We start from the raw sequence: 24555 nt of genomic DNA on the forward strand, positions 1-24555 counted from the left end.
AATCCAAAAGATCTACCTCAAGTGTCCTGTTGTGTGTGTTCATTTACTTTTTTTTCTAAACAGTTGGGCACAATTTTCTAGTGGTTCAATAATGCTATTCTCAACATTTATGATGTTTTCTTGATTTATGTATTTTTATATCATTTCATATATATATAAATATATTTATATATAAATATGAAATGATATAAAAAGCACTCTGGCATTTTCTTTATTCATAGCCCTTTCCATATATATATAATATATCTTGGAAACATACATCCAATATATCCATATTAATATTTACTTTATTTATGTATTATTTTATTTATTTGTTTATTTTTTGATTTCATGTTAAACTGTACTCTCTGTTTCTTCTATTTATAAAGGTTCCAGATTTCTGTCTAGGAATTGGCCATGAAGCAGTCTCTTGCATGCTTCTTCTGTGGACTTGAAAGTGCCTGCTCCCGTCACTTGAACAATTGCTTCTCCTTGGATGTGGGCAGGACGGTGACTTTTTCCAGTCCCCAGAGTGTGGCATCAGGGCCACACAGGACGCGTGAACAGGACTCACAGGAAGCAAGGTTCCTGCTCTGTTAGTGTCACTCTCCATTTCTAGTTCTGTGGAAGAAAGCTGAATGAACACAGCCGCTCAGGGACCAGCAGGGAGGCAGAGCCTGGTGCCACCAAAGCTACCGCTGAGCAGGGGCCTGGCCCACACCTTGATGGCAGCCTTGCAGCAGCCTGGGCAGAAGACTCAGCCAGGCGCTGCCCAGACGCCCAGCCCACAGACCCTGGGAGGCAATAACTGTGTACGCTTTCGATCCATGAAATGTGTGGAATTGTCACCCTGCTGGGAAAACCTAGTGGAGACACTCAGGGAGCCCACCTCACATTCAACGTGTGGGTACACATATGTCTACAAGTGGATGTTCCCCATATTTCCTTTCCCTCTTTTTTCCTGAACTATATTTAAGTAAGTTTCAGACCACATAATTCTTCATCCTAAAATAGTATAATAAGAAAAATCATAATATAACTATCATTCCTCCGCCTACCTTAATATCATGCCAAACTCATCATCTTGAATAGTCTGAATATTTGGTATCCATTAGATGTTATTTTTCACTTTTCAAAAAGTGGATCAACCCTGAAGTGTTGGCACAAAGATATCCGAGAGGTCACCCTCTGATTTTGGTCTCTAAATCTTTTTCAACTACAGATTTTCTCAAATTGCCAGAAACAGACAAAACCACTTCAGGGATTAAGGCCAAGCTTGCCCAGCATCAATACACGTGTTGAAAGACCATCTCTACCCCAAGTGAAGGGATGTGTGATATCTACTTAATAAGACAGTAGACACACGTGGGTGGGTGCCAGTTGGCCTCTTCACTGGGAAGCTGAGATGTTGACGGAGAAAGAAAGGGAGTCAACACTTTGTTGACGGAAAAAGAAGGGAAGTCAACACTTTGGCTTTGGTGTTTGCTTTTAGCATCCAGAACACGTTTGGGGCTGCCGTGAAGGCCCTGCGGTTTTATTATAAGACTTAGCCAACACTGAAAAGCAATTGCAACACAAGGTCTCTAAAACTGTGGCCCTGATACTTGCCCAGCCAATGCTGGAAGCCTGTCTCCTCCAGTCCCCAGGTGACTGGTGGGCAGCATCATTCTCCACCAATATCCAATCTCCACTCTGACCTCCCTCCCAGAAAGAGCTCAAGTGTGGCCCCAGGGCTTCTTCCAACCTGCCAAGTGTGAGAAATGAGCATGTACTGTCTGAGGCCATGGGTGCAGGGTGGGCTGCTGTGTCTCCCATTTGCTTCTCCACATTGACAGCAATGGATGGATGGAGGTTGACTTCACAGCCTGAAGTGACACAGAGCCCAGCCCTCAGAGCAACATCTAGCACAAGGACAGATGAGCCTCTGGTGTTTTCCACCTGGGGATGGGGGTTGGCTCCTTTGTCCCCGTGGCATTACCTAGCCTGTCCTGACCCACGTCCTTGACTGTCTCAGATGTGGGCTTTCATACCTGCTCCAGATGACGAACCAGCCTCCAGCTCTTGGCCTGCCTTCTCTATTCCTTTGCCAAAGCCATTGTCCACACTGCTGCTGGTCAGACAAACTTGTTGGTGACTCGTTGGAAGCTCTTCTGATGGAGCACAGGAAAAGTTGGCCGTGACCTGCCGCCTGCCTATCAGACGGCTGTCCCTCCCCTCGCACACCACTGGCTCTCTCTCAGACCTTCTCACGGATCTTGCATGAGGCACTTGATTCCTGTCTTCTCAGCTGGCTCACAAACCCTCCCCTGCTTAGAGGACAAGCCCCTATAAAGCCCTGTCCATTCTTCAAAACTCAACTCAGCTACCTTCAATTCTGTGACCACCACTGACATTGTCATCATATCTTAAATATAACCCTAATATTCAGCTTGGTGTTCATTTTTGCAATGGTCTGTATACTTTTTAGTCTCTTTATAGAGAATGTGCACTTTGAAATATAAATTCTTTTCAGTTAGGACAACAGGATTCAAAGTTTAAGTATCTTGCTGGGGGTGAGGGATGTGGCTCAGTGGCTCAGCTTAAGAAACATAAATACATACATACATACCTTACCTTGCTGAAGATTCAGCAGTTAGTAAGTCGTACCTACGTCCTGAACCCAAGTCTCCAGTGTGGACTTTCCTTTGCACAAGGCCTTCTTCCACTGAAGCCCCAAGATGGAGGGCTGGTCCTGCCCTGCGCCATCCAGGGCTTTGCCCCCATGATGCTGGAAACACCTGAAGAGTGTCAGGGCAAAGCACCTGTCCCTTTTGCAATGGCTCTTCCTTTAACACCAGATGATTCTGTGAACACAGTCCATGCAGGCTTGCAGAGTCAGGAGGAAATCAGGACAAGGGCTGGGGATATGTCGCCTGCCTTCTAGTTGCTCTTCAGTTGGGTTTTTACGAATTTATGCTCTCATTTTATTGTGGATTAGATAATGATTGGGGATGTCATTGAGATTTTTAAGCTCTATTTGATAATGTAGAGTGAGCGATGGATCTTCTCTGAAGATCTATTCCACTAAATAGGCCACTGAGTGTTTTCAACTCAAAGTCACGCACTGGTTGCTAGAGGAGAACCACAATGTCCCTTAAATTGTCTGCAGGGTACCCTCTGGCACTAACAGGGCAGGAGTGTCATGGTGCAGTTCAATTTCACAAATAGCTAAACATTTCATGAGGACTTACTTTGCACAAGATCTTGGCATTAAATCCAGGAAGCCGTTCATGAACATTTAAATCCAGAGTTCTGACACAAAGGCTGCAGCCATTGCAGATGAAATGTGCGCTCCTGCCCTGCTCCAACCCTCTCCGCATCTCAGGCTGGCGATTCCAAAGCTTTGCAGCCTGCATCTTCTTGTTTATTGCCGATGGCACCCTTAGTGGGTCCCTATGGAGTGACTGCAGGGATTTAAATGTTTTCATGCTGGGTACAATCTTTCAAAGAAAGTTCTTGCCTGAGACAAATTTTCTCCAAAGGTTGTAGTTAGTAATTTGCTTCCTGTTAATAATTCCACACACATTGATCTCACAGCAGCTGGTGATTATTTGGCACGAAACCCTCTGAATTTATTTTAAATTTAGAAAAAGAAAATTTGCTTCAGTACCTGCTTCCCACTTGGGCATTTCCTTGGGAGACCAGAATACCTTGAATAGCTTGATGAAAATGACCAGTATTCTCAACAACAAAGCCTCAGACTTTTCACCCAGCTGCCCACGGTTAAAAGAGAAAAGCATTTTGGGTCTTTTTTTTTTTTTTTCCTATTCAACTGAATTCCAATAAGGAGTTTCAAGAATAAAAGCGTTTTGAGTTCCATCCCCACTTCACTGGGACATAAACTGCTAAAGCAACATGTCTGTTTTACAAGACCAGCTTCTCTTTTTGTCCTTCGCACCATCCCCTCTGAGGGCGGGGGATCTGTCCCCAAGGGCCAGCTTCTGACTTCGGAGTGCATGTGATGCTGGAACTGCGGCTCCAATAAAGCAGGGCAGGTGTTCACTGTGGCACCTCCGTCAGCAAGAGAGCAAGTGTACGTACAGTAGGTGCTCACAGCTGACCAAACCACATTTATTAATAGATGTCGTCACCTCTTCCCAGATATCAATGGTAGATTGAGATTTCTTTGGATATAATGTAATTTCTGCTTCTCTAACTACAGTTTCTTACCAACATCGTCTCTGGAGCCCACTTGGGGTTGGTCAGATACACCACACCTGAATGTTCGCAGGCTTCCTGCCTCGTTGTCTTGCCTTCAGGAGCCTTCGCCACTTTATCCCTCTTAACGCTACCTGAAAATTGGTGCCCCTTGGTATACGCCGCTCGGTGTCTGGTCTCCTTCCCTGAAGCCATTATCCTCCTGTTCTCAAAGTGAGTTAGACCCCGAGGAGCACTCAGGGCTAAGTCACCGGCCAGGGACCCGATGCCTCCCACGGAGCAGGCGCACCCCTTCTTTACTCCACGGCCCCTCTCTGCTCCGTTGCTCAGCTGGTTTCCCTTCTTCAGGGCCCTGTCAGGGCGGCCACGTCACGCGTTCCCTGAAGCCTCAGCCAACACTGAAGCGAGAGTGGCCCCATCTCCCCGACACGCCCTCTGAAGTCACTTCATCATTCGCTTGGTTCAAGGTGGAATGAGTCAAAAGAAAATACAGAGCAGGGGCTGGAGCTGGGCGCAGCAGTAGGGTGAGGCCCTGGGTTCCGTCCTCAGCACAACATAAAAATAAGTTAATAAAACAAAGGCATTGAGCCCAACTACAACCAAAAATAAATAAAAATTTTAAAAAATGCAGAGCATTTGGAGTGGAAAAGGAGATTGTCACATTCCTAATCATGACCACGGGACAGTCATTGAGATGCCTTGAAAGGCCCCCTACTCATTTGTGTGTCAACGTCTCATTCCTGCATTGGTGGCCGTCACAGCAGGAGACCCACAAGCCTGTGGGACCCCACCAGGCAGCGGTTGTGGCCGGCCAATACTCTCGACGGCTGCTTCTCAGGCACCACCCATGAGCCGGGCCCTGGAGGAGCTGTCCCTTCCAGTGCTCCTTGAACACAGAAATGGCCCACTTTACCCCCAGCACTGAATCCTAGCAGGATTCCTTGGTTTGAAGTTGAATGAAACTGGTAGAGATTCAAGGAAGGACCAAGGGGTCCAACTTGCAGGTGTTGTAAGAGGGAGTTGCACTGCCAAGGAGCGTCTCTGGAGAAAAGCTGAAGGCTGAGATGAGGAGACGCTGGGGACTGAGTCTTCAGAGACTGCACAATGTGGCATGGAGAGCCAAGAGGACGTGCCTGCCACAGACACAGGACCAGTGGATAGGGAGGAGGAACATCTTTTAGCCCGAGACTCATGGAGAGATTTGTCCACTTGTTCATTTCTTCAGAAATTGCAGCCAGAATGGGTTTAGGCCTTAGGAAAGTTCAGTTCCTTAGGGGCCCCAGGGTGTTTTATAGTCTATGAAGATGGTTTAGAGCATTTTTATTAATCAAGGTGGGAGATACTAACCCTTTGGACACTTCCACATCCATGATGTAATTTTGACTACTTTGAAGAATAGTTGAGTCTTTCCTGAATTTACTATTTGGTTAAAATGATAATCTTCGTTTTTGTGTGTGTGCTCATAAGAAATTTATTTCCTTTTTATATCTTATTATTTTTGGCATGTATTAGCATGGGATTTAAATGTGGTATGTTCTACTAACTATTATAAACTTCTAAAGAGAATATTATGAAAGACTAATTAAAAAAAAAACAACTTGCCAAGACAAGGGGAGAATTTCAGGAGTTAACAAAAGTAATAGGATTGGAATGAGCTTAAAGTGGGTGATGTTTAAACATAAATTTATGTTTAGCTTTCTGAGAGAACTTGATTTAGACAACCCACATCTATCTGTTTCAGTTTTACAAGAAATAAACAGAGAAAATAATACTTGGTATACTTACCGTACACTGTCAGTGTTCAGGGTTAATTAAAACATATAAAAAGGTACTTAAAACGAGGCACAATGCAGAGGCATAGAATTATTTCATAAATAACAAAAATCACGCATTAGCAATGCATCTTTATATTGGCCAGAGAAGCGAATGAACTGACATTCCCGGAGCACCGTCTGGTTTCTGCGTTTATCTGCTGTCTCCGCAGCGTCCACGTGAGCCGCCTTTAGTTCCTGCACAAAGTGGAAAAACAACAAAGTGGCTCAAGAAGAGCACTTACAAGGCAAAAGAGTTGGATGAAAAGAAAGTCTGTCCTGTGTTCCTGACTCTTAAACCTCACAGGTACCTCCCAGCAACTTGTAAAACCTCACACATTCCCGCCAGGGCTGGTGGCACAACCTGCAATCTCAGCAGCTCTGGAGGCTGAGACAGGAGGATCATGAGTTCAAAGCCAGCCTCAACAACTTAGCTAGGCACTAAGCAACTCAGTGAGACCCTGTCTCTAAATAAAATTCAAAAAAAGGCAGGGGATATGGCTCAGTGGCCGAATGCCCCTGAGTTCAATCCCTGGTCTCTCCCCCGAAACCCCCAAATAAATAACGTCACACATTCCTCTCCCTGATTCAGAAGTCAGGTGATGCTGGTTGTTGGCAAAGGATACATAATAATGAGACCAGAGCTGGACTTGGTCCATTAATTTAAAGAAAAATTGAATGGAAGAATCTTTTAAATGACCTTTTTTTTTAAGTCAGGCAAATTCTTTTCAAATTCAACTGGAACATTTTGAAGATCAAATATTACCTTCCCATGTGATATTCCTGTAGAAAGTGTATCATTCTCTCCCAGCTTTGAAATTTATTTGTGTTTTTCTGATAGAATTACCATATTTTTATACTCTTCTATGTTGTCTGCTGTTGCTATGTAGCTGGTAGGCTTGTATAGTGGATAGGTTTCTTTATTTCCAGTAATACATCATAGTGTTTTTGCTAAGTACTGCTTTATGAGACATATAGGGATACAAGTTTAAATTAATTAAATGACATATTGCAGTAGCAGCCCATGTAATTTACTTGAGATGACAATCCCAATCCAGATACTGTTTCCACATGGCTGTTTCCCTGTATAAAGGCTATTTCAATGATATGACAAGCTTTCTCTCTGCAAGGCAGCTGACAGCTTTGGCATTTTACATCAGTTTAATACACAACTGGATTTCATAAATCCCGTGGCTAATTCGAATTAGAAAGGCTCAACTTCTGCATCAAGTAATGGAACAGAAAAAAAGTTTGAAGAGAGACACTGGCTTGATTGCCAAATCTGATAAGAGAGATAAACTCATAAAATCAAAAAGGTCAACAAATTCAAATAAGGAAAAATTCAAGGAAAATTATAGCTAATAAAATTATGCACATAGTATCAAATTGCTGAAACCAAATGCAAATAAATTGTTAAAAAAAAACAAAACAGGATCCATTCATTCAAGGGAGCAGCAATCATTTCCCAACAGCTGGCACCCAAAAAAAGTAGTAGCATCATATCTTTAAAGTGAAGAAAACCAAGTTCTTAAAAATACTATCCTACCCTCAGCAAAACTAGGCCTCAGAAAACAATGTCAAAATAAAGATCAGACATGAAGTCAGCTTCCGATAAAAGGGTGAGAAGGTCCACTGTCAGCAGAATGACACTGCAAATATCACAGAGGGAACTTCTGGTGCAGGAGGGGATTGCCACCTGCTGTGCAGAACTGCAGGAAGAAGAGGAGCTGCTGGGGAGGGAGGCTTGGGCCTGTCACCTGTGCTGTTGCTTAGCTTTCTGCCACATTCGTTTTGGTCCTAAAAGGCATGCCCTGCTATGCAAACTTTGGAACTTTATCTGAGTAAGGTTATTTTATGTGTATTCCTCCAACTCGCCTTGTGTTTAAATTTTAACCCTAATACCCACTAATTCCTAGAGTGTAGATGCAATTCAGTTCCATTGCTCTATAATCCAGTTGTGTGGACCAGCATGTATTTACTTGTTGTGTATTTACCTGTTCTTCTACAGAACATCTGGGTGGTTTCTAACATGCCGCCATGTCTTGTGTGTCTGGCAAAGGACGTGAGGGCTTCTCTCCTGTTGAGGTGCACATCCAGGTGATGGTGCCTGAACCACAGGCTGGTTGAATCTTCAACCAAGCCAAGTGATGTTGGTTACTTCCCAAAATGGTTTTTACCAATTTAGACTTCAAGAGCAATGTAGAAGTCCTCCAGCTGTTCCAGGTTCTTGCCAACACTTGATATTTCCTTGATATTTTCAGTCTTCAAGATTATTTCCAATCTTGTGAACCCAGTGTCATGTATTTATTTCTCTGTTTGCAAATGAAACAAACATTTTCATATACTTATTGGCCATTTTAATTAATTTTCTATTTTTCTTTTTTTATTCTATTATTTATTTATTTATTTTAGCACCAGTATTTTCTTCATCTAGAAGCACGGATCAATGATTCCTTTTCTATTGAAATTCTTTTATTTTGAAGTGGGAAAGCTTTGCCTCATTTTTTAAAACTTAGGTAGATTGTTTTTATATGAGTATTTAGCACCTTTAAAAATTTTATGTATATTGATCCCTTTTTCAATCATAGGCTCATATCATATTGTTTCAAATTTCTTACACCCATTGTTCTTTGAAGTATACTTTGTCTAAGATTCTTAATTTTAATAAGTGTGTTCTGCATTATTTGTTGTTAGTCACCTTTCCACCTGTTGTAATCCTGCACTCACATGATAAAGACACCGTGGCCCCTCCTCCAAAGCTCCTTCCCTGCCCTCCCTTCCCCGGGCAGCTGCCGTGCCATGGTGCCCTACCCAGCTCCCATTACACAGTGCCAATGTCTCCCGGGGGGCCACCCCTCACCCCTTCCCCAGCCACTGTCAGGTCATTCAGTGCCTGGGGATCTGGGACACTTACTAGTTCACATAGATTTCAGAATCTGTATATGTTTAGTTTTTGTGCTTTATAACTTGATATTTCATGGTGATTTTGAGTAGATTGTGTGGCCTTCCTTGGGCTAGTGGTGGCCATGTCCTTTAAACCATTCTGTATGGCTTGGCTTCCGATGTGCTTCTCATGAACAGCACCTATTTCTCTGTATAAAAACAATTTAACCAAGTCTGACAGTCTGTTTTTAACTAAGCATCTTAGTTCATAGACAACTACTTTATTAAGATAAACACATACGCATAGCCATATGCGCTTATTTCTACCCCATGATTCTTCATATTGATTCACTTCATCTTACTTTGAAGCGGCTTAATAAACATTCCTTTTATCACATTTCAAGATCACTAGTTTGGAAGTTATATGCTTTATAATTCTTTCTGTGGCTACCTTGGAAAATTGAACATGCACGCTTCACTCCTGTGGTTAGTTGCCTTTCTTTTTTATTTATTTATATATGACAGCAGACTGCATTACAGTTCTTATTACAAATGTAGAGCACAATTTTTCATATCTCTGGTTGTACACACAGTATATTCACACCAATTCCTGTCTTCATACCTGTACTTTGGATAATAATGATCATCACATTCCACCATCATTAATAATCCCATGCTCCCTCCCTTCCACCCACCCCTCTGCCCTATCTAGAGTTCCTCTATTCCTCCCATGCTTTCTCTCCCTATCCCATTATGAATCAGCCTCCTGATATCAAAGAGAACATTCAGCCTTTGGTTTTTTGGGATTGGCTTACTTAGCATTATATTCTCCAACTTCATCCATTTACCTGTAAATGCCATGATTTTATTCTCTTTTATTGCTGAGTAATATTCCACCTGCACTTTAGCAACACTGATGTCTTAGAACGTGCTTTCTGTTGCCTCTCTCCTGACTCTGAACCACTGTCGGCCCCCTCCGGTCTCCCTTGCTGCTGCAGGATCCCAGCCTTCCCACTTTGGCAGATCAGGCCCCGCCCTGCTTAGGTCCCCTCTGTACACATCACTCCTGTCCTCAGTCCCTTGAGAGTCTTAGGTCTTCCCCTGGGGAGTTTAGAAAATTCTCTGTCTACTGGAAGAAAACTCTCAGTTTCGGTTCATATGAAAGTCTTTATGTTCTCCTCATTCTTCGTATGTTCCCGCTGCATGTGGAGTTTGACCTGGTCATTTATTGCTGGGAAGTTGAACATCTTATTAGTTTTCAGCTTCCATTGGGGCTTTGAGAAATCAGATATCAAATTGTCAGTTTTGTAAACATGACCTTTCACTCCACCCGTTTTCAAGATCTTTTGTCTGTATTTGGTGTTTGTTTGTCTGTCTGTGTGATGTTCTTCCCAGTTTCCTCTGATGTGACCCCGGATCGATTGTCTCCTTTGCTATTCCTGCTGGGGTTTCCTGGGACTTCTGCATCTAAGGTTGATTTCTTTTGACAACTCTGGAAGATGTTAAGTCATCACATCCTTTAATAGTGCCTCGTCTCTCACTGCCTCTCTTACCTCCACCAGGAGCTCGGATTTGGTGCAAGTCGGTGGTTTGGGTCTGTTCTGGGTTCACCTCGTCTGCTGCACTCCACAGAACTTCACGAAGTCTCTCTCCCACGAATCCAATCACCATTAACTCCCCAGTAAGGTTTTAATTTCAATTATTATGTTGTTTTCATTTATTTATCATTTTTAAACAAACCTTTATTGTTTTAACTCTCTTGTTTTTGCAGATGTTGTCAAACTTTCCTAGTTCCTCTTATTACACATGTGGTAGAGAGATGTGTACCCAAGAAAAGATGCCCATGCTCTAGAACCTGTGAATATTTTACTTAATGACAAAGGGCATGTGGGGACACAATTAAAATAGAACTTAAGATAAGGTTTTTAGTCTGGATTATCCAGAGGATCCAACCTAATCACATGAAGCCTTAGAAGGAGAAAAATTTCTCCTCTAGGAAAGGAAGAGAAGAAAGGGGAGAGATTAGGAGATGACCCTAGTGAGAAACCGAGTTGCCCGTGTTGGCTCTGAAGATACTGGGGTCCCCAAGCAAGGACTGCAGAGTCCATCATCCATTACATACAAAGAGGCATATCCAGGGGCTGTGGCTGTGGCTCAGTGGTAGAGCGCTCGCCTAGCACGTGCGAGGCCCTGGGTTCGATCCTCAGCACCACATATCAAGTTAGTGTGTGCAACTACAACTAAAAAAATAAATAAACATCTTAAAAAAAATAAAATAAAAGGCATCTCCAGAATTAACAGCTGGCAGCCAAGAAGGAATGGGGCCCTTACCTCAAGGAGCCAGATTCTGCAAACAACCTGATTGGGCTTGGAAGTGGATTCTCCTCACGGCCTCTCTCACAGAGGACTGGCCAACTCACAGGTGGGTCTTGAATTTGAGACACCTGGAACAGAGAACTCTGCTGCGCTGTCTGGGGCCTCCAACCCTGCAGAGCTGGAGACAGCGCATTTGTATTGTTTCAGGACCCAGAACAGTGTTAACCGTTCACAGCAGGATAGAAAGCCAATGCGACACACTCAGCCAATATCAGAACTTGACTCCTTACTGCATGGGTCACAGAGCAGCAGCAAGAGCTGAGCCGCTAACCAACTGAGTTAGAATTTCATTGCGGTCATATTGAAATCCCACAGATGACTCACAAAGCTTCAGAGATCAAAGCAAATCAGTGTCTACGTGTGTCACAGCCACACCTTTGTAGTGTGATCATATTGCTTTGTGTTTCTGCTCACTCTTGCTCATGCATCCCCCTTCCTGTGAGTTCCCACTGGAACACCACCTGTGCAATGCCTGAATGCTCTTGTCTCTACAGATCTCCACCTGCTCGGTCCAGGGTGGGTCCTGAGCATGCACATGTTGAACGAGGTAAATGTTGCACAGAGAAATTGCCTTGGCTTTTACCAGGTGTTGGGGACATTCTCTCCTGGCTCCCACGTTTCCTGCATGAGGAATGTGAATTTGATGTCCAAACCTGTGTGCGGCTTCCCTTGTGGGTCTGAATCCTCAGGAGCATTTCTTTTTGCCTTCAACTTTGTGCTAACACTGAGACAAGTGATTTTCTCTATAGTCACATGAAAAGTGACAGCAGAATGCATTACAGTTCTTATTACAAATATAGAGCACAATTTTTTTTATCTCAGCTTATATATATAGTATATTCACACCGATTCATGTTTTCATACCTGTACTTTGGATAATAATGATCATCACATTCCACCATCATTAATTACAGAATCACAGATTTGGATGGGCAGATCTATCGCACATCCCACCAAATCCCACACGTATCGTGGCCTTAAGAACAGAATTGCATGTTCACCTGGTAAGCTAATGTCTCCAGGTGGAAGCCTACTTTATTACTCTGGTTACCTCTCCTGGGTACTCTTTCATCTTATATTTGGCCTCTACGTGGTGTCTGTTTTCTTAAGTGATTGCTGATGTAATTAAAAAGATGACTTCACGCTTGTATTCCTAGCAGCTCTGGAGGCTCATGAGTTCAAACCCAGCCTCAGCAAAAAGCAAGGCAGTAAGCAACTCAGTGAGACCCTGTCTCAAAATAAAATTCAAAATAGGGCTGGGGATGTGGTTCAGTGGTCGAGTGCCCCTGAGTTCATTAATCCCTATTACCTACCCCCCTAAAAGATGACTTCTATATGTTTTTGGAAAAATATCTGTTAAAACCCTAAAGTGATGGTTTTTTAATTGTTCTCGTTGCGATATCCAAGTGCAGATATCAACTGGGCTAGAAAAATAAATGTGCAACAACCAGGGGCAACAATCAGAAGAATACATGTTTCTCGTCTTTTGCTGGAGAGAGCAGTAGGCTGGAGGCCAGGAGAGAAAACCTGAGCTGAACTCCACAGAGAAGGCCTCCTGAGAAGGCTGAGGGTGCACTGAGATTCATCAGCAATATTTGCATTTGTGTGCTCCTAGTGAGGATGCAACAGGAGATCCCTGACAGCAGGCACACCTGAGCGGTGGGCAGACGACAGAGGTGTTTGTTTACCTCATTATCTCCCTGCAAAAAAAAAAAAAGAGAAAATTCTCAAGATTCATTTTATTTTCAGGTGGTATGATGCTCTGCGTGGTTATTTACTCTTCCTTTAAACAAACAAACAAAACAAAAGGAACAGAAGGTAAATACCATAAACATAAGCTGTAGAACCCTCCAGAAAGGAATCTGCTGTGGCGTGGGTGCTGGCCCTGCCTTCCTGGCTCAACTCTGCAGCAGGTGCTCTGATGGCACCTGCAGAATCTGACTCCCAAGGAAGGAACCTCTGGAGCAGACTCCAACTGTGAGTGGCGATGTCTGGACTTGGTGGAGGTCTCTTGCCGGATCCAGAATCCCATCTGTATGGATCCAGTGCCGCCTGCAGTGATCTGTGACCCCAAGACCCCTCCATGGGTCTGACCAGTGCTGGACTCTCTCCTTCCCTGGGGTCTTGCTGGACTCGCGCTTGGCACTGCTGATGCCCAGATCCTCTCATTTTCTAGACTCCAGGCATCTGCTTTTTCCTGCTTCAATAGATTGGAATTTGTAATTGATATTTTTACCATAAGTGCCACCACCTGCATCTCAGACTAGGTCACCTTGGATATTGACACTGGCATGGATCAAATGGAAGCTTGCCACCACCACTAACCTTAGAACTGCTCTGGGTGAGCCTGAGTGTTTTGCAGACTCCTAGTTCTTATGATCTTGGTTGACCCAGCAGCTGGCCTGATCTGGTCCCAACTTCCCTCCCTGACTTGTCAGCTCATGACTCTATCCCTGCTGCAAGCCCTGGAGATTTAGGACCGTTTATGAACTTCTGATCCATAAAACCTGGAAATGTCCAGGAGATTAACTCAGTTTATTCAACAAACATTTATTGTCTGACTACCATGGGCGCTATACATCCTTCAGCCACAGAAAAAGTACGGTCCCCATCCTGACAGAGCATTTCAGTTGGGGTTGGGATCAGAGGCAAGGATAAGAAGTCATCAAAATCAGGGAGCCCGGTGGCCAACGTCTAAGTATGGGAAGAGCAATGAAGCTGCACTGAGGGAGAGAGTCTGCAGGAGTGGAGAGGACGGGCCTCTGCAGCACCTGCTGTTTGTAAATCGAGATTTGCAAGGAGGGAGGAGGGAGCCTTGGGAATGTCTCAGCTCCACACGTGTTAGACCTCCACCACTGAGGAGCTCTTTGACCTTGAAAGAGATCGTCCATCACCCAGCACCTTGGTCTTGCCATCTACAGGTTGGGGATAATGACACCACCTTTCTCAAGCCTGTGGGTTTGTCAGGATGATTAAATGAGTTCAGCATCTTAACAGAGCTGGGCTCAAAAGTACACGACAAAGACCAAAGACGTTGGCCACTGTGATCTGTTTTATAGCTTGGGGTTATAAATAGGATCCCCTTGGAACAAAGAAATTGACAACTGCCAAAAGGTTTGTTCATGAACACGTCTGGCTGGGCCTATAACCACAAGTTCACAGGCAGAGACGAATTACCGAGTGTCCATAATTACACATCAGCCTTCATATTAATCATGACAAGAAAAAAAGCACATACAATGTTAGAAACTATAAATGTCTCAACTGAAGAATTTTGCTATTTCCTTTTCAAAAATGGGTGAAATGTAAATTGTTGGTAAATATATGCAGCATGAGACTGTCCCACCGGCAAAACTCACAGTTGAGTTTCTTTCAGTATAAACTCTAATAAGCATGTAAATGAGGCCAGTTAGAACGTGCCATTTCCAACTACAAAAGCACTTGCACAGTAGCATCCACAAGTTAGTTACTTCTTTGTTATTTCTTTGTTGAACAAGCAATTTTTCAGTTGGAAAGCTAGACTCAGGCAGATGCAACTTCCTGGGAATGGCAGGATCAGGAAGCAGAGTGGGATCCTCAGAGAAGACCTGCAGGAGGAAACCCAGAGAGGAGCAGGCATCTCCGTCACACGGCAGGCGGGGCTGCGCCAGGGTGGCCCGCTGATATCAGGCTGTTGGAACTGCCTGGCACCAACACCTCTACCCAGGCCTGCACCTCGCCCACACTGAAAGGAAACCAAGGAACTGGGGAGGCAGGCGAGCGAGAAATGAACAACAGAGACCAGGCAGAGAGACGAGCTGACAAATAAAGGCCATCTCTCCACCGATGAAGAGAGGCAAAACAGGCCTGGGGTTCGGGACTTTAAGGGGCAGGCTCAGGGACTAGGGCTGGGCGGGTCCTGATGCAGGCTGTTAAGGATGGAGTTGGGATGAGGGAGTGGGGAGCCTTTCTCAGAAATGCCCCCGTGGGAAAGCAAAATTTTTCTACAATGGTGGCTGTCACTTAAGATGGCCATCAGACACTGAGCAAGAACCTTACCCACTACAGATTCTTTTGACAAGAATAGGTCCCCTATTGATAGAAGAAGCAATGTGAAGGTGAGAGAGCCTGGGCCGCCCTTCAGCCTCTGGATTAAGATCACGTGGAGAGGCCAAGCACTCTGAATCAAACTGCAATTCAAAACCGTAGTTGGCAAGAGCCCGTCTCACATGAGACCAGTGCACAGGGTGCTCTGGGGGTCCTGAGAGTGGTGAATGGGATTCCCTCTAGAGTCTACTGCTTTTAATACGGGTTCCTCTGCCTTTACCAGGCCTTTACCAGGCCTTTACCAGGAATATGGCTCTAATCTCTCTATGTGTTAGGGATGCGTGAAAGGTCAGATCAAAGAGTATCTGTCCCCTCCCCTTCCAGTGATACTTGCCTAACTGGTATCTGTAAAACAATTCTACCTTTGTGCTGCAGATCATCAGACTTCACCTCTGTGAACCCTAGATGGCAGAAAACACACACACACACACACACACACACACACACACACACACACACACTACACCTGTTTAGCTCAAGGTCAGAACATCGGCTGGTCTCAACACACAATGGCTACCTCAGAAATGGACTGGACAATCTTTCTCATGCTGGTAAGTCTATTGAACTTTCCTGTTTCATATGGAAACACCAAGAAATGTTGGAAAGTTTCTGATACTGCATCATGACAGGTTCCTTTTGAAGAGAGAGCCAGGTACAAAATGTCTATGTAGTTGAACAAAGTCCAGAAAAAAAATTTTTAATTGGGCAAGCTTCTAGTCTCAAGTCCACAGCAAGCAAACTTTATCATTTTAAATGGAAAAACATATTGCCAACTTTTAAATTGGAGCAGTTGAGTTCACCTGTAGACGGGCCCTGCCAATTATATGGATACATTATAAGCTCCAATGCCAAGCTAACAAAAGTAGCACATTTTAATAAAACTGCAGAAGCTTGATTTAGTCAGTGAGAATTTCTTGTTCACACAGATTTTTGTCATCTCTCTCAGCTCCAGGGGCCCCTTAATGACAAATTAGCAAGGTGCTACTGTCTTGAAGCTAGGAGACATTTTAGCACATTGACATTCAGCATTGTGACCTGCTTCTTGCTAGACTGCTAATTAATATTTGCACTGGCTACAGAATCAGCTTGTTTTTTAGACTATTTCACATTCAAAGACTGCCTCCAAGTAAAGTAGGTTTTTATCTAAAAAACCAACTCTCACTTTGTTTTATTAATATTTATAAGAAGAACTACTACTAAGTATCTATTTTTGCTAAACCATCAGGCCTCGTGCATGCTTCGCATTATCCCAACTGTACTACAGTGGTACGGGATAAATAGAATTGCCCCATTTTATGTCTTAGGAGAAGAAGTTTTGAAAGATTACAGGTTTGCCCAAGGACCTATATTTGGGGAAGGATGCAACCAAGACTCAAAAATCTTCCGTCCCGGTTCCAAGGTGCCCTTAATCTGTGAAGGGGAGAAGCCAACTTGGAACACCCGGGGGAGCTCAGCTGCTGTGGACTGAGTGTGTGTCCACCTCACATTCACGTGTGCACGTAGTGAAGTCCCTAGGGCTGTGGCAGGTAGAGGAGGGGCCTTTGGGTATGATTAGGTCATCAGGACACCATATGGATGGGACTAGTGTCCTTTAACAGGCCACCAGAGAGCTTGTACTTCCTTTCTCTCTCTCTCTGCCACATGGGGATCCCCGGAAGAAACAGCCCACAAGGATGAGGGCCTTCACCAGACACCAGTTCACTAGGGCCTTGATCCTGGGCTGCCAGCCTCTGGGACCATGAAATGAATCTGTGTGTAGGTTACCCCTCAGTAGTATCCTATTGCAGCAGCCTTAGCAGATGTCCTGCCTTCCTACAGATTTCCTGCCCCAAGAAAGAAAAATAAAATGTTCCTCAAAACCAAATGGTTGGGCTAGGGACATAGCTCAGTTGGTAGAGTGTTTGCCTCACATGCACAAGGCCCTGGGTTCAATCCCTAGCAAAACACACACACACACACACACACACACACACACACACACACACACACACACGAAACCCAATGGTTTGGCTGTAAGTTAATTTAATACAGCAGAATCCTCCCACATTATACAGCATGCAAATATGGTTGAACTATTAAATATTTTGAAGAGGCTGAAAAAGAACAAGAAGTGCCTCTTCAAGGGTTTCTTTGTGTAAACAAGACATTTTTCTTAATCTTAAAAGGATGAATTGAAGATACATTAACACATATTCTATCTATTCTCTCAAGTGTATCTTTGTTGAAAGAGTTACAAAAGCAAAATTGATGGATTCCTAAATGCTTACTATCTTAGAATTACTTCCTCACAGACTCCAGAATGTTAGAAAATTTTTAGCCCCACATAAGTTAGTCCACTATAAATACTGACTATAAAAATTAATTAAAAATTCCTGTATTATTTTCAAACATTGGAAGCCCATAGAGCGGATTTCTATATAGCTCCTCTGGCTGAGCGTCATCCTGGTTTCCTCCTGGCAAGAACTGGACAAAGGGTGACTTTGTGCAGCTGAGGATGGGACATCAGAAGACAGAAATTAAAGGTGCCTCCCACCTGTAGCTGTGCAATGGAGCTGGCAAAGTGTGGGTGTGTGTGAACTACTACATTTGGCAAAGTCAGAGACCAGGCGAATTTGACCCACTAAGATGCACTAAAAGCCTAACCTAGTTCCCATGCATAGAGGAACTCAGGAATTAGGTTTGATGATGGTAGCAAAGGGTCAAGTATAAACAAAGATAAAGACTCCAAAACAATGTGATCCATTCAGTGCCAGAAGAGATTCCCAGACTTTTGACTCTGGAGTGAAAATGACGAGAGAGGAATGAGTCAAAAAAGCAGTTGCCCAACAGTGTCAAAGTGGGCAAGTACGGGTGGTGCCTGACGAACCCAGCCAGATTCCATCTTAAGATTGGGAGCCGTCTTGTCATAAAGTCATGAAAAGTTAATTTCTGTTTTACTAGAAATTACCATGATCTCTAAACTTGCTTGGAATCCCTGCCTGTGCCTTGAACTCCCCCTGCCTGGCTCTCCCTGACCAGATAACAACCCTCTCTGAAACCTTAGCAGTGCCTCGTAAATTCTGGTGTTGAGTTCTAGATTTACTCGCTAACTTGAAATGTTGAACCATTTAGATCATTAACCTACTATCTGCCTTTGTACTATGCTTATCAAAATCCTGTTATTTTAAGGTCTCTAGACAACCCCCTTTTTGCTACCTTTTGTGCTATGAAACCATGCTCCTAGAGAGCTGGGGACTGTCCTCTAACCATGGATTTCAGGAGAGACAGTCCCGGCCGGCTGGAATTACAAGCTTGCTTTAATTTGCTTTGAACTTTGCCTCGGTGGTCTTACCTTGTGTCATGGTTGGACAGTGCTCTCATGACCCAATCATTTCACTCCAAATCTTCTTCCATCGTCTCACACTCGAGCTTTGGGGGCACACCTAATATCTAAACCATAACAGGCATAACATACCACATCCTTGTCTGAAAGGAGACTGTGGCTAAGATGGAAGGGAGATAGACAGCATCCCACCAGATTAGACAGACAGACAGATAGAGACACAGATGAAATTCTACATGGACATATAGTTTTAGAGCTAAAGCAAAATAGTACAGTTTCCTATGACATGCAATATTTATCAGTATAAATTTTTAGCTGTATAAAAGTCTGCTTTCTTGGAAATATGTCTTGGGGTTTATCAACTCTAACTCAGTGGGTTTGCATAACAGGAGTGGACTGTGCCCCCAGCTACGAGTGCAGACCTGCCTTGTCAGGGAACATCCTGCGTGGCTGCTTCAATCAAGGGGGTCTGGCTGCTTTCAAGCATGCTCAGGGCCTCCAAGGTCCCTGCCAGATGCTCTCCATCCGTTCAGCCATGAGGGAAAGGCAGTGTGGAGTGGGTTTTTCAGGAGTCGTAGCTTCTCCCCACATTCCACTGGCCAAAAGGAGTCACAGGCCCTGCCTGCCTTGAAGAGGGCTGGCAGGGGTGAACATCGGTGCTGGAGTATGCGGGTCACCTGTCACTCAGGTTCTCAGCTGCAGCCCAAACGGCTAGCAGTAGGGATGATTGGATTTGTCCTATCGTACAATTAAGGGGAGAGTTCCTGAAGCTACTAATTGGAAATAAGAGATGAATGACATGAATCCATGTATGTGTTAAGAAAGCAGAACACAGCTTAGATATGTTATAATTAAGAGTTTGAAATGTGGTTTTGCATGTTATACAAGGACGGGGAGGGGACCTGAAGATGGCTCCCCAGGGAACACACCCCAGAACTTCAGGCCTCTGATCTGCCCAGTGCTTGGAGGGGATCGGGAACCCAACCGCAGCAGCCAGCTCTCCCCACCGTATTGAAGTCTTGGAATTCTCCTCTGTATCTCTCTTCTAAGCAGACCATTACTTCCCCGATGATCTAGGTCAATGCTTGAACAGATGGCAGCCGGCATTTCCAAACTATAGCTTGGAAAGGATCAGAGGAGAGATGGAAAAGGTCCTAAACTGAAAGCCTCAAATTTATAAAGAAATCGCTGATAAAATAGAGGTCAATCAAATAACCCTTGGTTTCTTTTTAAGGAATGATGTTCAACTTAGGTTGGCATCTTATTCATTTTTTAATTTTCATTAATTTTATCATACAATTAATCCATGCCTATTTGGAAAAAAATAGAAAACATAAAAAGAGAAGGGAAGGGGAAATTAATCCCCTCTGAGATAATTGGGTATTAACATAAACTTGCTTTGACTTATGTCACCAAAAGGGAGGGATTTTATTTCTTTATAACATTTTAGAGCTTGTGCTTTTGTATTTCCTACCGATTTTCAACATTCATGCATGTGGTGTACCATGGAATCCTGCTCTGTTCACGATCTGTGACTCACCAAGGTCTTCTGTTGGTAAATAAAGCGCCACTATTCCTCCAGCAACTGTGCCCTCTCCTGGCATGGGCTTCCTGCTCTCCCTGGCTGTGTACCACCTTCAGTTACCAAGACAGCAGTGGAGTAACTTTAGTTGTGATTTCAGAAAACACTTTGATGAGCATCTTTGTATATCCATATTTTGACAGTTGATAAATTTCCTTAAGATGGATCCTTAGAAGCAGATCAAAACAATGAACACTCTTAATTCTTTTGATGTGCTCAGTAGGAAAGTTACACAATTGACTTTCATACATGCAGGAGAAGAAAACGCGCTATTGCCTTCCTTAGCCCATTCGGGTCCAGCTGCATCCGCCACACATAAAAAGTCCAGCAGAAAACTCTGAGGTATTTGGATTTTATGCTGAACTTTTTTCATAATTTTTTTTTTCTTTTTGTCCCCACTTTCCTCTCTTTCCTCTCTGAATGCCCAATAACTTTGGAAAGAATCCAAAGAGCAGGGCTCAAGAACTCAGGTTTCCTGCCCACATCTCTGCTGAAAAGCAGGGGTGCCTCAGTGCTGCAGAGGGCCACCTCAGAATTCCTTATGAACAGCATCCAGGCAAAAGCAAAATAATTGGTAAAATCAGCCAATTATTCCAGATAGAATGGTAATCAGCAACCTAATTTCCCTTCTATCTGGAATAATTGGCTGATTTTACTTTCCCTGAGCTATTGTCCATTCAAAATTTATTGTTGGTGTTTTTGAAAACATTCCTTTGTCTTCCAGAAGATAAAGTAGTGGGAGCTGAAGGAAAGACATGGCCCCTCACTTTGGCTGGATAGAGTTTCTCTTGGGCAGCATGCTCTTACACAAGGAGGCCTGTCCCCTGTGAGTGACTGGGAAGGCCACTGGATGCCTCTGCCCTTGGGCTTGCTAGGGCTCCTCCTGTGCGTTTCACAGGACAAGGTGGAACTCCGCAACCTGGAGGGCTGATGAAGCCAGGTGGAGCAGGACTCAGCGTGAACGAGGTGTTGAGATACTCATGCCCATCTTGTCTACCAACAGACGTGACCCCGTGAACATGGAAGCCCTGAGCTGCTTCACCCAAGAGGAGAGCTAACGTCCAAAGCTGGCAGGATGGACGCCTCATTTCAGAACTGAATCCGCCCCACCCACCTTGACCCCCCCCTCAGGTAGTAAGCATGACCAGCAGAGCCAAAGGAGGAGAGGAAGACTTCATAGTGCACGGAGGATAAGTACCAGGTACTCCTGTTAATATTCAGCAACTGCAATTACAATTCAGAAGCTCTCTAAAAAGCATTAAGAGAATATCATGTGGTAACATTTTAGCATATATTGACATGGGACCCGAAGGATGGCAGCTGCCAAAGCTGACCAGCAGAATCAGCTAAAGGAAGAAGAGAATCTAGACAAGGCATTCATAGAGAAGTTCGTCTTAGTCACCCTTGGTTGTGAAGTTAATATTGGAAGCCCTCCCACCCCATGTTGCAGAACATTCACACAGTACAAGTTCTGCTACATGGGGTGGGAGGGGTTCTAATATTAACTGAGTAACAATTGCATGTCCCCAATCTATTCCTCAACAGTGGCCATGGGCATCAGAGATGTTGCTCAGGAAGAGGATGGACATACTTTCTGCCTGTCCGGACCCAGGTTCCGTCTTTCCCAATTCTTCTTCATTTCTTTCATTTTCTCTGTTTATGAAGTATACATAATATACTTAAATTCTGTGGCCATGTGCATAGCTAACTGCACATTCAAAGTGCAGTTTCTGACATAGCCAGGTGTCCCATGTGCAAATGTCAAGTGCACATTTCGTGATGTTTGAACTTGAGATGAGCAACCACTTCTGCAAAGAGCAAAGCAAGATGCAGAGTGAAGGAGACTCCAAACTGCAGGGCCGCCAACCCTTCCAGAGGTCAAGGCACCAAAGTTTAAATACCCTGCCACAAATCACAGGCATTCACTTAGAGATCCAGCCTCCTGCAGAGACACGGTGGAGCAGGACCAGCCCTCCTGGGCACCTGCAGTTCAGTCTGTACCTGACTGACTGGGAAAGGAAGAGTGGGGCCTAGGAAACAAGCTTTGCCCACAGCTAGAGCATCCCTAGGCAAACCAGATAGCTTACCCAGATCCTGGATGGAACCGTCCTCAAGAGAGTTGATCCAGGGGCACCAGACATCAGCACCTGCACAGCAAAGTCCCCTTTGTTCCCTGGGGTCTGTGGTTCCAGCATCTTCCACCCCTTCTGGGTGAGGACAGCAGTCTGGGCCCAGGGGACAGGAATGTGCTGCAGGTACCATGGGGACCAATGTGGCTTGTCTCTTCCTAAGGGATGGGTATGGAAGCCGGCAGCTCAGCATTTAAAGACCCTGGAAACTTAGTGTTTCATGAGCTCCTCGTTCACTTTGGCATTTCTTTTACCATGTTTCTGTCTGACACTGGGCTTCTTCTCCTTGGGGTAGACATATCTCCACCTGCTGGGCCCTGGAGGGCACAGGGTCTTCTGCTGCCACAGTGACACCTGCTGTTGAGAAGGAAGTTGAGGATTTCTCCAAGAAAACTGCACTCGGATTCCCAACATCTGGAAGGCTAAATGGCTTTGTCTTGCAGGGAGTGAGTTCAGTTGAACAAGCACAATCAAAAGAGGGCCAGGGATGGGGAGGGAGGAGGGGAAGAGAAAGAGAAGGCCGTGGACCTACCAGAAAGCAAAATGAGGCTGGTTGCACAGAGACTGCTGCAGGAACCCAGGGCCTTCTGTTTCTGTCCCAGGAGGCCCAGGCCAGCTTGCTGAGGGAGGAGCCTGCGGCACCCTCCCTGAGCAGGGCTTGCTCAGCAAGGAAGTGCTGAGGCCTCTGCTGAGCTGGGCGGCACAGGGGTGGCGGGAATGGTCTCAGCCCTCTTCCCTGCACTGCAAGGGAGCCCCCAGGCACACAGGCTCCCAGAGTTTAGGGACTTGGGGAACATGTTCAAAGACAGAGTTCCCTGATTTCTTCTTTAAACCCTGGAATTATAGCAGGGAACATTTGGCATCCATGCTTGAGATCCACTTGCCTTCTGTGTCTTAGAAAATAATTCCATTATTGCTATTTAATTCACCTTGATTTTTAATTAAGGCCGAACCTGAGCTACCTTTGTGACATCAAATTCTTATAGATGCTTTTTAAAAGAGTGGGGCCTAGGAAACACTGCTTTTGAGATGGTTATATAAATACTTTCAAAATGATAATTTGGGGGTGCCAAAAGTAGTTTTTTCACTTACATAAAGTTCAGCTTTGATTTTGACCTCCAGAGAGAATCCTCCCAACACACATCACTAATCCTAAAAGAGAAGCGTCTCAGAGCAGCAATGGTCTTGAAGCTGGAGGAGTGGATGGTCAGGGCAGGCTTTCCACACTTTCTAAGTTGTACTGCCTGTATCCAATGAAGCAACCAGAGTAGAACTCAAGAGTTTCCAAACTTGCAAAGAAATCTGTTGAATCCTTCCTTTCTGCACATACCAAAAAAAAAAAAAAAATCCTGCAAGTCAATCTAATTTTAAAATTGGAAAAGAGAAGGCATTCCCTCTCCCCCAAAGTAGCTGTGAAAAGTCTCCTGGACAGCCTGAGACCCCCTAGAGCACATTGCCAAGTTCAGGGCAGTCTCTACCTCCAGCCCTGGGAACCGTATCCTTGTGCAAACTCAGGACTCCACCCACTCTGGGCAGAAGGCGGGCAGCCCGACTGCCAGGGGCTTCATGGTGGGATGAAGACCAAAGGCAAACACTCATCTTAGAAGACACTAGTTAGTGCGGAGGGCTAAGTACTCTTTCAAAGGAAAAGGAAGATGATGATTTTATCTCTTTGGGCTTCCCTTCCTCAACTGTAAAGTAAGGAATTTCATCAGGTGGACATCAATAAAACCTTGCCACCTTGCACCATGCATGCACGGAACAGGGTGGTTCTCTTTGCTCATTGCATCAACCACCGATGGCTCGCCTTGGATTCTGGAGCTCAACTGGCAGCACACACCCTCGGGGCCTCACCACGCTCCTGAGATTCCCAGTGGAATGCTCTCCCCCACTCCAGCCGTGGCGCTGTCCATCTTCAGTTGTCCTCAAGCTCACGTGATGGAGAGCTGTGGTGGTGCCACCATGTGAAGCCAACTGTCTGCAGCTTGCTGCACGCCATGTGTTCCCGCAGCGCTCCCTGCTCGGGCTGGCATACATAAAAGATGAGCAGCCCTAATAAACAGCAGCTGCACCGTGGAGCCGGCTGCAGCTTCGGGCAGTCTCTTTAGGTGTTTCTGGCCTGTCTTCTAGGGCCTGGTGACCCCTCACTGGACGTGGGGCTGAGGGGCTAATAGCCGGTGTCTGCACTCG

General features: G+C 44.7%; 1 long non-coding RNA gene and 1 other non-coding gene across 2 annotated transcripts; one reads left to right on the forward strand and one right to left on the reverse strand.

Annotated features, from left to right (window-relative positions):
* Nucleotides 1-287: 287 nt before the first annotated feature.
* On the reverse strand, nucleotides 288-9104 carry LOC144369478 (uncharacterized). Its single transcript, XR_013429299.1, has 3 exons — nucleotides 8902-9104; nucleotides 7982-8299; nucleotides 288-6185 (listed from the first exon to the last, which is right to left on the reverse strand). It is a non-coding gene; the product is annotated as an uncharacterized LOC144369478 (long non-coding RNA).
* Nucleotides 9105-11012: 1908 nt separating this feature from the next.
* Trnaa-agc (transfer RNA alanine (anticodon AGC)) lies at nucleotides 11013-11085 on the forward strand. Its single transcript has one exon. It is a non-coding gene; the product is annotated as a tRNA-Ala (tRNA).
* Nucleotides 11086-24555: the final 13470 nt, after the last annotated feature.

This window comes from Ictidomys tridecemlineatus, chromosome 12 (genome assembly GCF_052094955.1).
Source record: "Ictidomys tridecemlineatus isolate mIctTri1 chromosome 12, mIctTri1.hap1, whole genome shotgun sequence".
Classification (NCBI taxonomy): Eukaryota; Metazoa; Chordata; class Mammalia; order Rodentia; family Sciuridae; genus Ictidomys; species Ictidomys tridecemlineatus.